At 36.1% G+C, this 13,622-nt stretch overlaps 1 long non-coding RNA gene across 1 annotated transcript in view; it reads left to right on the forward strand.

Moving 5' to 3' along the window:
* The window catches only part of LOC141547986 (uncharacterized), a 106,517-nt gene extending 93,181 nt beyond the window's left edge, over positions 1 to 13,336 (forward strand). The window contains exon 3 of the long non-coding RNA XR_012483714.1: positions 13,224 to 13,336. This is a non-coding gene — a long non-coding RNA (uncharacterized LOC141547986). The remainder of the gene's footprint in view (positions 1 to 13,223) is intronic.
* The last annotated feature ends 286 nt before the right edge of the window (positions 13,337 to 13,622 follow it).

A 13,622-nucleotide genomic window follows, 5' to 3' on the forward strand; every position in this document is an offset into this window, starting at 1 on the left:
GGGGGCAAGCTCATTGGCTGGGGTGGTTCTTCCCAGAAGCCCTTGCATTATCCCACGCCCATTCTCTGGGAGGATAAAAGACACAATATTGGGCCTGGAGAGTAAGTCTGCCTGGAGAAGGATAAGAGCTGGAGGAGATTCAATAAGAAGACTCTGCATTACATCAGCCCTGACGGGGCTCTCTGCAGGAAGGGAAGTCACTTCTAAGGACAAGAGTTAACAGCAACTACCTGGAGACAACGGTTCGTTACAGGAAGAAGAATCTGTCGGAGAGATTTGAGTAGAAGACACAGCAGATCTCTTCCCAGAGAGTGATCCGGCAGCTTCTAGAGACGACAGCTCGCTACAAATTCTCTTACCTCTACCTCTCTTATTTGGTTTTTAAAATCTTTTTTTGAGTTCTTCTATGACCTGAGACTAATTTATCTTAGTGGTTTTGAATGTAGGAGCTGACTTTGTTATTTATTTATTTTTTTTGCTGAGGCACTTGAGGTTAAGTGACTTGCCCAGGGATCATAGCTAGGAAGTGTTAGGTCAAATTTGAACTCAGGTCCTCCTGACTTCAGGGTTGGAGTTCTATCCACCACACCAACTAGTTGCCCCTGTTATCTTTTTTAGTGTGAATTTTGATCTTCCTTGTTACCATAATAACTTTCCATAATTAGAATCTCTTTCTGTTGTTTGCTCATTTCCCTAACCTATTACTTTACTTTTAACTTTTTGTTAAAGTAGGGCTCTGCTTCCAGAGTGGAAGGTACTGTTCCAAGCTTCTGGGGTCTTGTGCAGCTATTCTCAGACATACTTCTAGGGGCCTGTAAGTTTTCAGTTCTTCCAAGGTAATATGATCTAAAGAAAGGTATTTCCTATTCTCCTGGCTTGTACTTTGGTCTATAATTGACTACAAACACTCTTTTTTTCCCAAGAACTGTGAAGTGGGTTCCAATTTCCCTGTGGCTGCAAGCTCTAGTGCATTAGTGCTTCTCCTCGCCCAGGAATTACCACCCTGGATGTGATCAGGATCCTAGTATGGGTAATGCAACAGAGTTAGCAAAGAGACCCTTTGTAATCTTGTGACCAGTTGTCCAATCCCCTTACCAACTGTGCGCTGAGAGCTCTGGAAACAGCCAGCACTGCTGATGATTCAGTGACTTCCAAAGTCGGTTCCTGGTTTTCTGGGGCTACAGCCTGTGCTGAACTGTACTCCATGCTTATTTTGGTGCAATAGACTTCTACTGCCAATCTATTAAGTTGTCTTGGGCTGGAGAATTCTTTCACTCCATCTTTTTCTGAGTTCTGTTGCTCTAAAATTTGTTTAGAGTCATTAAAGATATGTGGAGGGGTTTGAGGAAGAACTCCAGTAAGTAATTGCCTTTACTCTGCCATCTTTGGGAATTATTATCCCCATTTTACAGATGAAGAAACAAGAGGCAGACAGAGGTTAAATGACTTGCCCAGAGTCACACAGCTGGAAAGTGTTTCAGGTTTGATTTGAATTTGGATTTTCCTTCAGCGCATGGCAGATAGCAGCTACCTAATATTTATTGATTGATTGACTTCCTGAGCTGTATTACCTAGCTGCCTCTAAACTATTAGTCAGACAAAGTTCTAATTAATAAAACTGTGTTCATATAGAAAGCTTGTGATTTTTGCATCTCTCTTAAACCTGTAAGGCTCACATACAACATGTTTAATCTGCTCTGGGCACTGGCTATGTCCCTTCTTCCTAGTGCTTCTCTCCTGTCATTTCCTCAGAGCTTTCATACTCCATGCTGATCCTCCCTATCAGCTTCAGGGAGGCCTCCCCACCAATATTTAACATACCCCTGCCTGAGACATCAGATGATAGAGACCAGATGTGTTTGAAAAGCAATAGGCTTTCTTCCTTTGATAGCCAGCTTTTACACAGTGATTTAAGGCTTGCAAAACACTTTTAATCTCTTTACCTCCTTACTATAATCCTGAGAGGCTCAAACTGTAGAGTACTTTGTAAACCCTAAAGCACTATATAAATGGCTTATTATTCTTGATAATCACTAATAGTAAGCAGGCCTTCAGCCAAGTTATCTACATTTCCTGACCTTTCTATTGAGATCAATGTTCATAGAGCAGTACAAGCAGCCTGGAGATAGGGAGAGCTGTGTTCAAATGTGGCCCAGACACTTACTATGATCCTGGGGCAGCTCATTTCACATTTGACCTCAGTTTGTTTACAGCATTTACTTTCCAGGGTTGTTGCAAGTATTAAATAAGTTATTTGTAAAGTTTTTTAACATAATCTTTGCCATATAGTAAATGCTATATAAATGTTAGCTATTATTATTATTATTATTACTAACACAGATGTGTGTTGGTAAATATTTAATAACAGGAAAACAATTACTTTTAAGTTTAATTTAAGTTTTAAAGTTTTAAGGATACCTCAATGGTGATTAGCAGTCAAAAATTTATTTGGCCGTTTTTTATTCATGTTCAACTCTCTATTATCTCATTTGGAGTTTTCTTGGCAAAGATATTGAAGTGATTTGCCATTTCCATCTCCAGTTCATTTTACAGATAAAGTAACTGAGGCAATCAGGGTTAAGTGACTTGCCCAGGATCACACAGCTAGTCAGTTTCTAAGGCCAATTTTGAACTCAAGAAAATGAGATATTCTGCCTCCAGGCCCAGCATTCTATCCAACAATCCATTAGCTACCTACTTGCTGTATGATGCTGAACAAGTCACTTAGAAATTCTTTGCCTCAGTTTCCTTATTTGTTATATCATTAGCATATTACATACTATTATTTACTTATAATTATAATTATATTAATAATCTGTATTGTCAGTCCTTTCTAAGTCTAGACAGTAACAAATAGTCATAAATAATAAATCAAACCTGAATTTGTAGTTGGATTTCTGAGGTATAAAGGCTTACGTTGAAAATTTAGCAGTTGACACAAGGCAGTTAAAGCTAGTTCCAGCATACTTTTGGGTAGACATTATTATTATCCCCATTTTATAGCACTGAGAACAAGAGAAGTGACTTGCCCAGAGTCATCCAGCTAGCAGCTGTGGCAGATTTTGAATTCAGGTCTTTCTGACTGTCAAGCATAGCCACCAACACCATTTGGCTGCCTATGACCTGTTTTGATAATCAAAAACAGGTAATTGTAAAGGCAATTGCAACCCAAGCCTCCTGAGAATGGAGCTAGATGGAGCTAAGGCTAAGGGTAGTCTCTCAGGACAGTCACTGAATTTCTTCTTTCTCCTGCCCTCTCTGAAAAACATTGCACCAAGGCTCTAGTGGCTTGGTCCTTCCAATGACCAAGACCCAATTATGTCACCTTCTCTTACAAATGAGGGCTTATTATACCCTGCCTCCTCCCTTGTGATCTCTGATCCCTTGTGCTCCTGCCTCTCTCTGGGAGTTTATTTTCGATTGAACTTCTCCCTCTGTGAGTTAAAACAACCATGATCAAAGACCAACATGAAACTAAATGCTTTTTTTGAGAAACCCTTAAATCGCATTAACAAATTACTAACCAGGCAGTTGCTCAAATCTTTCAAAGTAAAATGTTGCCATCTTGTCTTAGTTGAACATTTTCACAAACTAATTCCAGAATCTTAAGAGTTGGAAGGGTCTTGGAGGATATCTAGTCCAGGTCTGTCATTGTCTGAGAATATTCTTCTCCAAGAATGAAAGACTCCAATATAGGAGGATCTATCCACTTCTTTAAAAAGTCCATTGCACCTGGGCAACCTCTAAATATTAGGAAATTTTTTAAAATTCTGAAATTCTGATACATACCCACTGATTCCCAAGTTCTCTCAAATAACATAGATCACAACCTATCCATGTTTGACCATGCTGGGAAATTCTTGCTCATATCCTTCCAAAAGTTTGCCCTGATGTGCTAGAGACCTTCCTTGCTTTCTCCTGACATGAAAGGGTATCAATGGGCACACTGTGCACCAACTTGTCATTAATCATTCATGCTATATGAAAGATCCATTTTCTTTTGTTTTTCAAATGACAGAATTTAAGTTATAATTATAATTAATTATATAAAAATATTAATATATATTAATAATTATAATCATACTGTTATATTATTAATATGTTAGCATATATATTATGTTGTTAATACAATGTTATACATGTTATATTGTTAATCAGATATATGTGTACTACATTATTTTGTTAATATGTTACATTTATATTATATAATTATTATAAAAGTTATGATTTTATCATTATAATTATAATTTCATTATTATTATTTTGATTATTTTTAAATCATAGAATTTGATTGCAATTTTTTAACTCTTGTTCTTCCTTGGATCATGAAAATCTTCTACTTACTCCTAGGGGAAGAATACAATTGATGCACACTTAGCTGCTAAGATGAATGAAGCTCTAGGGCCCATGATGCTCAATATATTGTGTTACTATGTTTGTGGAGAAGATAAATAGAACAGATCCAAAAATGATTTGAATTTTTTTTTGCTTGATATGTTTAACCCTTATTGGGGTTGCTGTCTTGGGGAGGAGGGAGATGGGAAGGCGGGAGAAAAATTTGGAACACAAAATTTTGCAAGGGTGAATGTTGAAAATTGTCTTTGCATGAATTTTGAAAAATAAAAAAAATTATTATAAAAAAAGAAAAATGTTTGCTTGCTGTGATGAAGAAGCTATAGGCACTATTCAGAAAGATTATTTGAGAGAGCTGCTGATAATGACGGATCAATTTATACATGAAAAAGTAGATGAGCTTTATAGAGAACCTATGTTATATAGAGTAGCTGTATTTACTAAAGGAGGGCAACTGGGTGACAAAATAGGTAAGAGTCCTGGGTCTGGAGTCAAGAAGATTCATCTTTTCAAGTTTCTCAGACACCTACTAGCTGTGTGATTCTGGGAAAGTCACTTAACCCTGTTTCCCTCAGTTTCTTCTTCTGTAAAATGAGCTAGAGAAGGAAATGGCACTTAAGTGTCTTTGCCAGATTAAAACCCAAATGAGTCCTTGATTTCAATCATGACTGAAAAAGAGACTGAAAAACAACAAAATTGATAAAAATGGAAATTTAAATTATATTGAATTTATATCCATTCTTAAACATGAAGGGAAAGATAAAAATCACATAGGGGAACCTCAGATAGTTGTCCATTAATCCTATTTCACTTATGTTTTATTCTTTAAGACTTCTTGGAGTCTTGCAATAGCCTGCTGCTTCATCACTTTCAAGATTTTCCTTATTCTAGCTCATCCTCTGCTTGGCTGCCAAATTAATCTTTCTATAACACAGGACTAATGTTATCTCTTTATTCAATAAATTCCAATGATTCCCTGTTACCTTCAGGACAAATAAAAAATCATTTGTGTTGGTGTTTAAAGCTCTTCATAACCTGACCTGTTCAATGTTCCAGTTTTATGCCTTCCTTCTTTTTATCTTCTTCATGCCAGTGATACTGAATTTAACAATGCATTTTCACTGGTAGTCTCCCATGCCTGGAACATTTTCTCATTTTCATCTCTTAGCTTCCTTGGTTTCTTTTAGGGTCTAGCTCAGCTCCAAAAGGAAGTCTCTTCTGATCCCCTTTAATGTTAGTCTTTTCCCTGTGGATTATTTCCAAATTATCTTGTATATATCTTGTTTGTACATAGTTGTTTGCATGTTGTTTTCCCCATTGGACCTTGAGCTCCCTTGTGAGTAGGGACTATTTGTTGCCAAGGCCCTTTGATTACATCTTTGCAGTACCTCTGGAATACGTTCCCTTCTTTTCTTGCCTGCACTGATCCAAACATGTCACTTTCATACTCAATCAACTTGAATAGCTGCTTATCACTTGCAGGATCAAATACAAATATTTTGGTTTTAAAAGGCCTGTATAATCTAGACTTTTCAGTTCATTACATCTCTGTATCCCCCCTTCCTGATTGTGATCCAAGGACACCGAGCTTCTTGCCATTCCATAAACAATTCTCTCTGATCATCTCCCATGTCTGTAACGTTCTTCCTCCTCATTTCCTCCTCCTGACTTTCCTAGATTTTTTTGGGTCCCAGTAAAAAAATCCCACTTTGTAAAAGAAACCTTTTTTTTTTTTTTTTTAACTCATCTCAATTCTAATGCCTTTCCTTTGTTAACTATTCTCTATCCTATATGTTGCTTGTTTGTATATGCTTATTTGTACATGTTTGCTTGTTCTCTTCCCTACTAGGTTGACAGCTCTTCCAGGACAGGGAATATCTTTTGCCTTTCTTTGTATCTTTAGCCCTTAGCTCATTACCTGGCACATAGTAGGTGCTTACTAAATGTTTATTGACTGATTGATTCCATGAATATAATGAAATTGAATTAACCCCCTGATAATCTACTGCATCTATAGCTATTCTTTTCTGTTGCTTATAACATTTATATGAAGTGTAAGAATAAACAAGATATAGGAATGAACAAGTTCCAGACTTGTCAATGAAAGCTAATCGGGGCTGCTAGATGGAGTCAGAAGGATCTGAGTTCAAATGTGTCCTCAGACATTGACCACTTCCTAACTGTATAACTCTAGGCAAGTCACTTAACCCCAAATTCCTTACCAAAAAAAAAAAAAAAGTCAACTCACCATAGGAACTAGATAAAAGGAACTGAGACCAAGAAAACAGAAATCCAAGTCACTCATTTGTAAGCAGAAGTGAGTGGGAGCAGTGTAGCAGTGTGTATCTCTTCTTCCTAGTATTCTTTCACTGCCCATTCAATTAACATTAATTAATGAGTGGAAAGAGAGCTATCCAGATTTTCTTCTCCAGCCATATAACTCTCCATTGTGGAAGTTTTGTGTAGAAAGAAAAACTAATCCTAGTATTCCTAGCATTGGTGTACGGCACACCCTAGGAGAACATCTCCCTTGGCTCTTGCCCTGAGGGAAAGGGGAAAAGTCAAAAGAAATGATCCTCCAGGATATATCAGCATGCTTAAATCATCTTATTTGAGTGTTTCATATGTTTTAATTAGACAAATACATAGGAGAGCTACGTAGGGCAAACACTGGAAAAGATTGGAGTCATGTTCTTGGCTTGGCTCCCATTCCTTCTCTCATTCCTTCTCTTGCCATGGTCAAAAGAAAATCACTTTGGGGATTGAATGGAGGATAGAATTAATGGAGGACAGAGGGCAAAGCAGTATGGGGGAGAGGGAGGAGCGATGGAATAAAGTGAGCACAGGTTCAAAAATTCTGCCCAGGACTATAGTCCTTGGACTATAGGTTTGAATTTGAGTTTAGCGACTGACTTCAGTATTTTAAGTGTAAGGCAGCTACAAGACAATGAGGTCCATAGAACATATAATAAATGCACTATTACTGCCTGGTTTAAATTCAAAATATGGAGTCTTCTTCTGCGTGTGACTGTGGAGTGACTGAGGAGCAGGTGCTATGTAGTAACAAGTTTCCGAATTCATTTCAGAACTAGAAGACATAATAATGCTGGAACTGATACAAAGAGACCCATATGATAACCCTCACTTTTTTTTTTTCCGCTTCTCTCTTCCTTGAAATTGTGAGTCTAATGAGAGAAGGTGATAGCAGAGCCCAAAAGAGCCAATAGCAACAGTAGCTGAGTCTGGTGAGGAGTCAGACTTGGGAGTAATCTGTTTTACCCAGCTTAGCAACTAAGACTGCAACCTGCAATGAGTTTGCCCAGCTGAACAAGGGAGTGACTCAGCATTGCCTCCATCACACCCAGAAGAGAATTCCAGAGATGGAGATTAAAAGGATTCTTTGGGCCAGAAGATATTTCTTGGTCATTCATTTTCTCTATGAGTGACTCTTTATTGGAAGTTTACTGTAAATTTAAGTCTTGCCAGGGATTGAATGAGCAGAGACAGGATCACCCAGTTTGGAGAAATGTTTTAGTAACTTTAGTTTTTGTTGTATTTTCTCATACCTAACATTTTTATAGGGCTTAATATTCTTTTATGAGTGTTCTTTGAGCATATGTGAGACGTTATGAGTGTTTCATACTTTCTAAATTTTCTGAAGTAAAGATTGTCTTCAACCCAATATATATTTGTTATGTTAAGGTCTGGTAACTAGGGACCCACATTTGTAAAAACCTAGACATAAGCTACATTTGAACTTTATTTGGAAATTTCCCACAGTAAACTCTGTGTGTGGGCAATAATGAACCAAAAAACTGACATTTTAGGGCTGTCACCACGAACGAACACATTCACTTTAAGTTTGTATTTATTACTAATTACGAAATCATATAATGTCAGAGTTTAAAGGGATCTCAGAAATCATTTAGACTCACATATAATTAAAATTTAATAACATACTTAACAAGTAGCATTCATCCTCCAGTTAAAAACTTTCAGTTTATTTCCTCCTAATGTAATTCAGAGCACTTTTAGATGATCATACTTTTTAGGATAATTATTTTTCCTGTAGCCTAAATAACACTTTGAACCTTCTGTCTAATGCTCCTACTTTCTACTTTGTGGGTCCAAGAAGTTTCAGTTCTCTTCTGCTAAACAGTCTTTCAAATACTCAAAGATACAGTAGCTGTCCTGACCCCTCTAAGATGTGATATGCTGATAAATGTTTAATTTCTGGCTTTCCAGAAAGAAATAAAGTACTTTAAAATACTATACTTTAAAATATAGTACTTAATACTATAATACTTCATATTATACTTTTAAAGTTTTAATTTGTGTTATCAACATTTTCTCTATCAATTTCTCAAGTTTAGACAATCAACACAACCATAAGTCAAGCCCTGATTTGTCACAGTTGCCAATTTTCATGGTCAATTGCTCACAATGAAAATTTAATAATTGGCTCTCAAGCCAGTTGGATGTGGTTCCACCATTTCCTACTTCTAAGTTTTTTCTTCTTCAGGATAAAAATCTTTAGTTCCTTCAACTACTCTTCATATCACATGGTCACTGATACTTAACTAGCTTTGGGAGCTTAGTCAATAATTTCTCTGCTTCTTAGTTCTTCAAATATAAAATGAGACCTTTGAGGTTCTACTCAGCTCAGCTCCAATCATACTATATCAGATTCTTAATTAGTTTTGACTCCAACTAAACTACTGTTGAGGTTATTCTCCAAAGAGAGAAAAAAAAATTAAGCAAGGAATTTATCTATCCATGTTGTTTTTGTAGAAGCCAAGAACTGAAAAATAAGGGTATTGAGTAAATTTCAAGAAAGGTAGGGTAGATCACATTTTCTCCAAGCAAGATGACACTTTATTAACAGGGGTACAATGTGACAATAGAATGGGTCAATGGTTTGCCTCAGTTTAGCTACAGATGAAGATGAAATTGGAAATTAAGGGATAGCAACAGAAACCTCATTTCCTCCTGTGACCAAGAAATATTCATTAGTTGAGTCTACTTGCAGTGTTAGATAAATATAGTGGGTCAGACTTCTTTGGATAGCAAATTCTTGAGGCAAGAATAGAATAATGATAAACAGAAAAGTTGGATTTTTAAATCCTCTCAGGGGGTATTAATCTGGTGGGGAATGACAAAATAAAATTATGGCATATTAATGTAGGAAATGATGAAATGGATAATTTTAGAGAAATTATGAAGGTGAAATCCTTCCATGTGAAATGAGAACAAGAAAAGCAATTTATATAACATTATAAGGAAAAACTATTTGAAAGATCTAAGAAATATGATCAGAACAGCTACCAATCATAATTGGGCTGATGATGAACCTTTCTACCTATCTTTTAAGAGAGAAGGGAAATGGGAGGAAACAAAGCATTTATATAGTGACTACTATGTGCCAGGCAGTATGTTAAGAGCTTTATAAATATCATCTCATTCAATCCTCAGAACAATTCTACAAATTAGTCACTGTTACTACCTTCATTTTATAATTGAGCAAACTCAAGCTGAAATGATAAACTCAAGATGCATAATAAGACACAACTGTTAAGGACCATGTCTAAGTGAAGAGGCAGGTCAATTATCTGAGAGCCTCCACAGCTGTGAATCATAAACTTGAAGGCTTTGCAAAGCAGCCTTTGCTGACAAAGATGTTGCTTGTGGACTGGTAATGAAATAAGTTGAAGGCAGAGGGAGGAGGAGGAGAGAGGTCAGACAACACAATGGCCTCTCAGGCTCCTTATATCATCATCATCCTCTCACATGAAGAGATCCATTCTACAGGTCTGAGTTAGACCTCCAGCAGCCACTGGCAGGTGGTTCCCATATCACAACACACAACCAGTGAGAATTTTTTTTTTTGTTTGACCATGTATATTTGCAATGAAGTTTTACTTTTTCTAGGTTTAGGAGAACAAAAGGGGATGGAAATAAAGTAGCAAAGAAAGAAATGAGGGTCACAGGCATTTTTCTTCTTTTTAGTGGAGATCCTAAATAATGGTTTTATTATTATTTTTGACATCTATTCCTATTAAATATTATCTTATTAAATTTAGCCTCATGTTCTAGCAATGTGTCCAAGATCTTTTAGGACCTTGACTCCAATAATTATCTCAACTACTTTTATGTCATCTGAAAATTTGGTAAACCTTTATTCAGGTTATTTTTTCAAGTACTTTAAAATAGTAGTCTAGGGTCAAGCCCAGGTGCCTGCAATATTTAACTTGAAAACTCCTCCCAAGATAACGTTGACCTATAATGAACATTTGGATCTATTTATTGAACAGTTCTGAATCTGTATCACTTTACTATTGTTAGTGCACTTCTTTTTATTCACAAAAATAGCACGAGGGACAGAGCCAAGATGGCAAAGGAAAAGCAAGGACCTTCCTCAGTTCTCCCATATTACTCTCCAAACTATGTTAAGTAACAGCAACAAATTCTAGAGCAGCATAACCCATGAAAGGACAGAGTTAAACAGTTTCTCACCCCAGACAGCTTTGAAGATCAGCAAGGAAAGATATGAGGTGAGAGTGAAGGACAGTTCAGTCCAGGGTTCAAACTGCATCCCAGCCAGTCAGTAGCAGGCCTTGTAGGTAACTAAATAAGCAGCAGCAGTGGCTTCTGGAACTCTCAATCCACAGAAGTTAAGGGTCAGACACTTGGTCAGAAAGAGATTACAGGTTCCCTTTGCTGGCGCTAGGTTCAGGAATCTATTGCATTGCCCACATGCAGATTCAGGTCCCAGTCCTGGGTGTTAGTCCTGAGGTGACAAGGGGCACTAGCATACCAGAGTTTATGACTGCAAGGAAGCGTGGAACTCTGGTCACAATTCCAGAGTGAAAAAGAGTGTTTGTGGTCACTCACAAATCACAGCATAGGCCCACTGTGCAATGACCACACCACATCTTAGATTATACTACTTTGGAAGAACTGAAAACTTACAGACCTCCAGAATTATCTCTGAGAGCAACAGCAAAAAAGGCCTGAAACTTGGGACAGCGCTCTCTTCATCTTCAGAGCAGAATCCCACTTTTATATAGACTTAAAAGTCAACAAATAGGCAGTACAACAACAACAACAACAAAGAATCTGACCATAGAAGTACTATGGTAACAGAGAAGATCAAAATAAGAAGAAGATAAAGTCAAAACTGCTACCTCCAAAGCTCAAAGAAAAATGTGAATTAATTTCAGTTCCCAAAAAGAATTCCCTGAAAGAGCTCAAAAAGTTTTATAAAAATAAAATAAAATAAGAGAGTAGAGAAAAATTGGGAAAAGAAATAAGACTGATGCAAGAAAATCATGAAAAAAGAATCAATAGGCACAAAAAATACTAAAGAAAATATCACCTTAAAAAAACAGAATAGATCAAATATAACAAATAGATCAAAAATCTACTGAAAGAGAAGAATTCCTAAAGAAGCAGAATTGGCCACATGGAAAAAGAAGTATAAAAATTCATTGAAGAAAAGAACACCTTAAAAGTAGAATTGGCTAAATGCAAAAGCTCACTGAAGAAAATAATTCCTTAAAAATTAGAAATGGCAAGTGGAAGCACGACTCCATGATACATCAAGAAACAATAAAACAAAATCAAACTAATGAAAAAAAATAGAAGAAAAGATGAAATACCTTATGGGAAAAATAACTGACCTGGAAAAAAGATGAAGAGATGATTTAAGAATTGCTGGACTATGTGAAAGCCAGGACCAAAAAAAAAAAAAAAAAAAAAGAGCTTATACATAATATTTCAAGAAATTATCAAAGAAAACTGCCCTGATATTTTAGAACCAGAGGGCAAAACATAATTGAAAGAAACCTCTGATAACCTCCTAAAAGAACCCAACATGAAAATTCCCAATTATATTATAGCCAAATTTCAGAGCTTCTGGATCAAGGATAAAATATTGCAAGCAGTCAGAAAGACAAATCAAATATTGTAGAGCCACACTTAGAATCACACAAGATTTAGTAGCTTCCACATTAAAGGGCTTGTAGTAAAATCCCTCAGGGGAAAAATGGATAGTCAATAAAATAGAGGATTTTCAATCATTCCAGATGAAAAGACCAGAAATGATTAGGAATTTCAACTTTCAAATACAAGACTCAAGAGAAGCAAAACAGGAAAGGGAAATCATAAGGGATTCAGTGAGGTTAAACTGTTTACATTCTTACATGGAAAGATTATACTTGCAACTCCAAAGAACTTTTTTTTATTTGGGGAGTAAGACTGAGTATACACAGACATAAGGTATAAGTTGAATAAGATGGAATGATTATCTAAAAATCTAAAATTAAAGGGTGAAAAAGAGGAATGTATCTGCAGAAGGGGAAAAGGAAAGGGAAGGAAGAATGGACTGAATTATCTCACATAAATGAGCTATGAAAGAGCTTTTATTGTTGCTTGTCTTTTATTCTGGGAAAAAAACAAAAACATGACCAAGGAGGTGATGCCATGACATGCAATTAATTGGATTGAAGTGAGGGAAGGTTGTGCAAAGTCACCAGCTCCAGTTTCTCTTCTTCTTCTTTTTTTTTTAAGTTTATTTTTATTTTTTAAAAGATTTTTATTTTTAAAACATATGCATGGATAATTTTTCAACATTGACTCTTGCATAGCCTTGTGTTTCAGATTTTCCCCTCCTTGTCTTTACCCCCTCCCCTCATTGGCAAGCAATCCAATATATGTTATACATATTAAAATATATGTTAAATGCAATATGTGTAAACATATTTATGCAATTCTCTTGCTGCACAAGAAAAATCAGATCAAAAAGGAAAGTAAACAATTAAGAAAACAAAATGCAAATGAACAACAACAAAAAGACTCATTTTCTCTTCTAGAGCTCTCTGGGTCCAAGGGTAAGAATATACCGATGACTGGAGATGGCCCTGCAGGCAAAAGTGAAGGTAAAGTCTTTAACAGGTTTCCATTTGCCTGAGGCAATACCCCATCAGCAATTAGACTGGGTAAGAAATGAGGCAGAGAATGGCTTCTCTCTTTAATACTATTTTATTTTTTCAAAAACATGTAAAGATAATTTTCAACATTTTGTTTTTTTAATGAAAGCTTTTTATTTTTCAAAATCTATTCAAAAATAGTTTTCAACATGCACTTTTTCAAAACCTTTCAGCATACATTTTTATAAAACTTTTGTGTCCTAAATTTTTCTTCCTCCTTTCCTTACCTATCCCCCTCCCCAAAATTGTAAGCAATCTGTTATAGGTTAAATATGGGCAAAT

The sequence above is a fragment of the Sminthopsis crassicaudata genome, chromosome 6, assembly GCF_048593235.1.
Source record: "Sminthopsis crassicaudata isolate SCR6 chromosome 6, ASM4859323v1, whole genome shotgun sequence".
Lineage (NCBI taxonomy): Eukaryota > Metazoa > Chordata > Mammalia > Dasyuromorphia > Dasyuridae > Sminthopsis > Sminthopsis crassicaudata.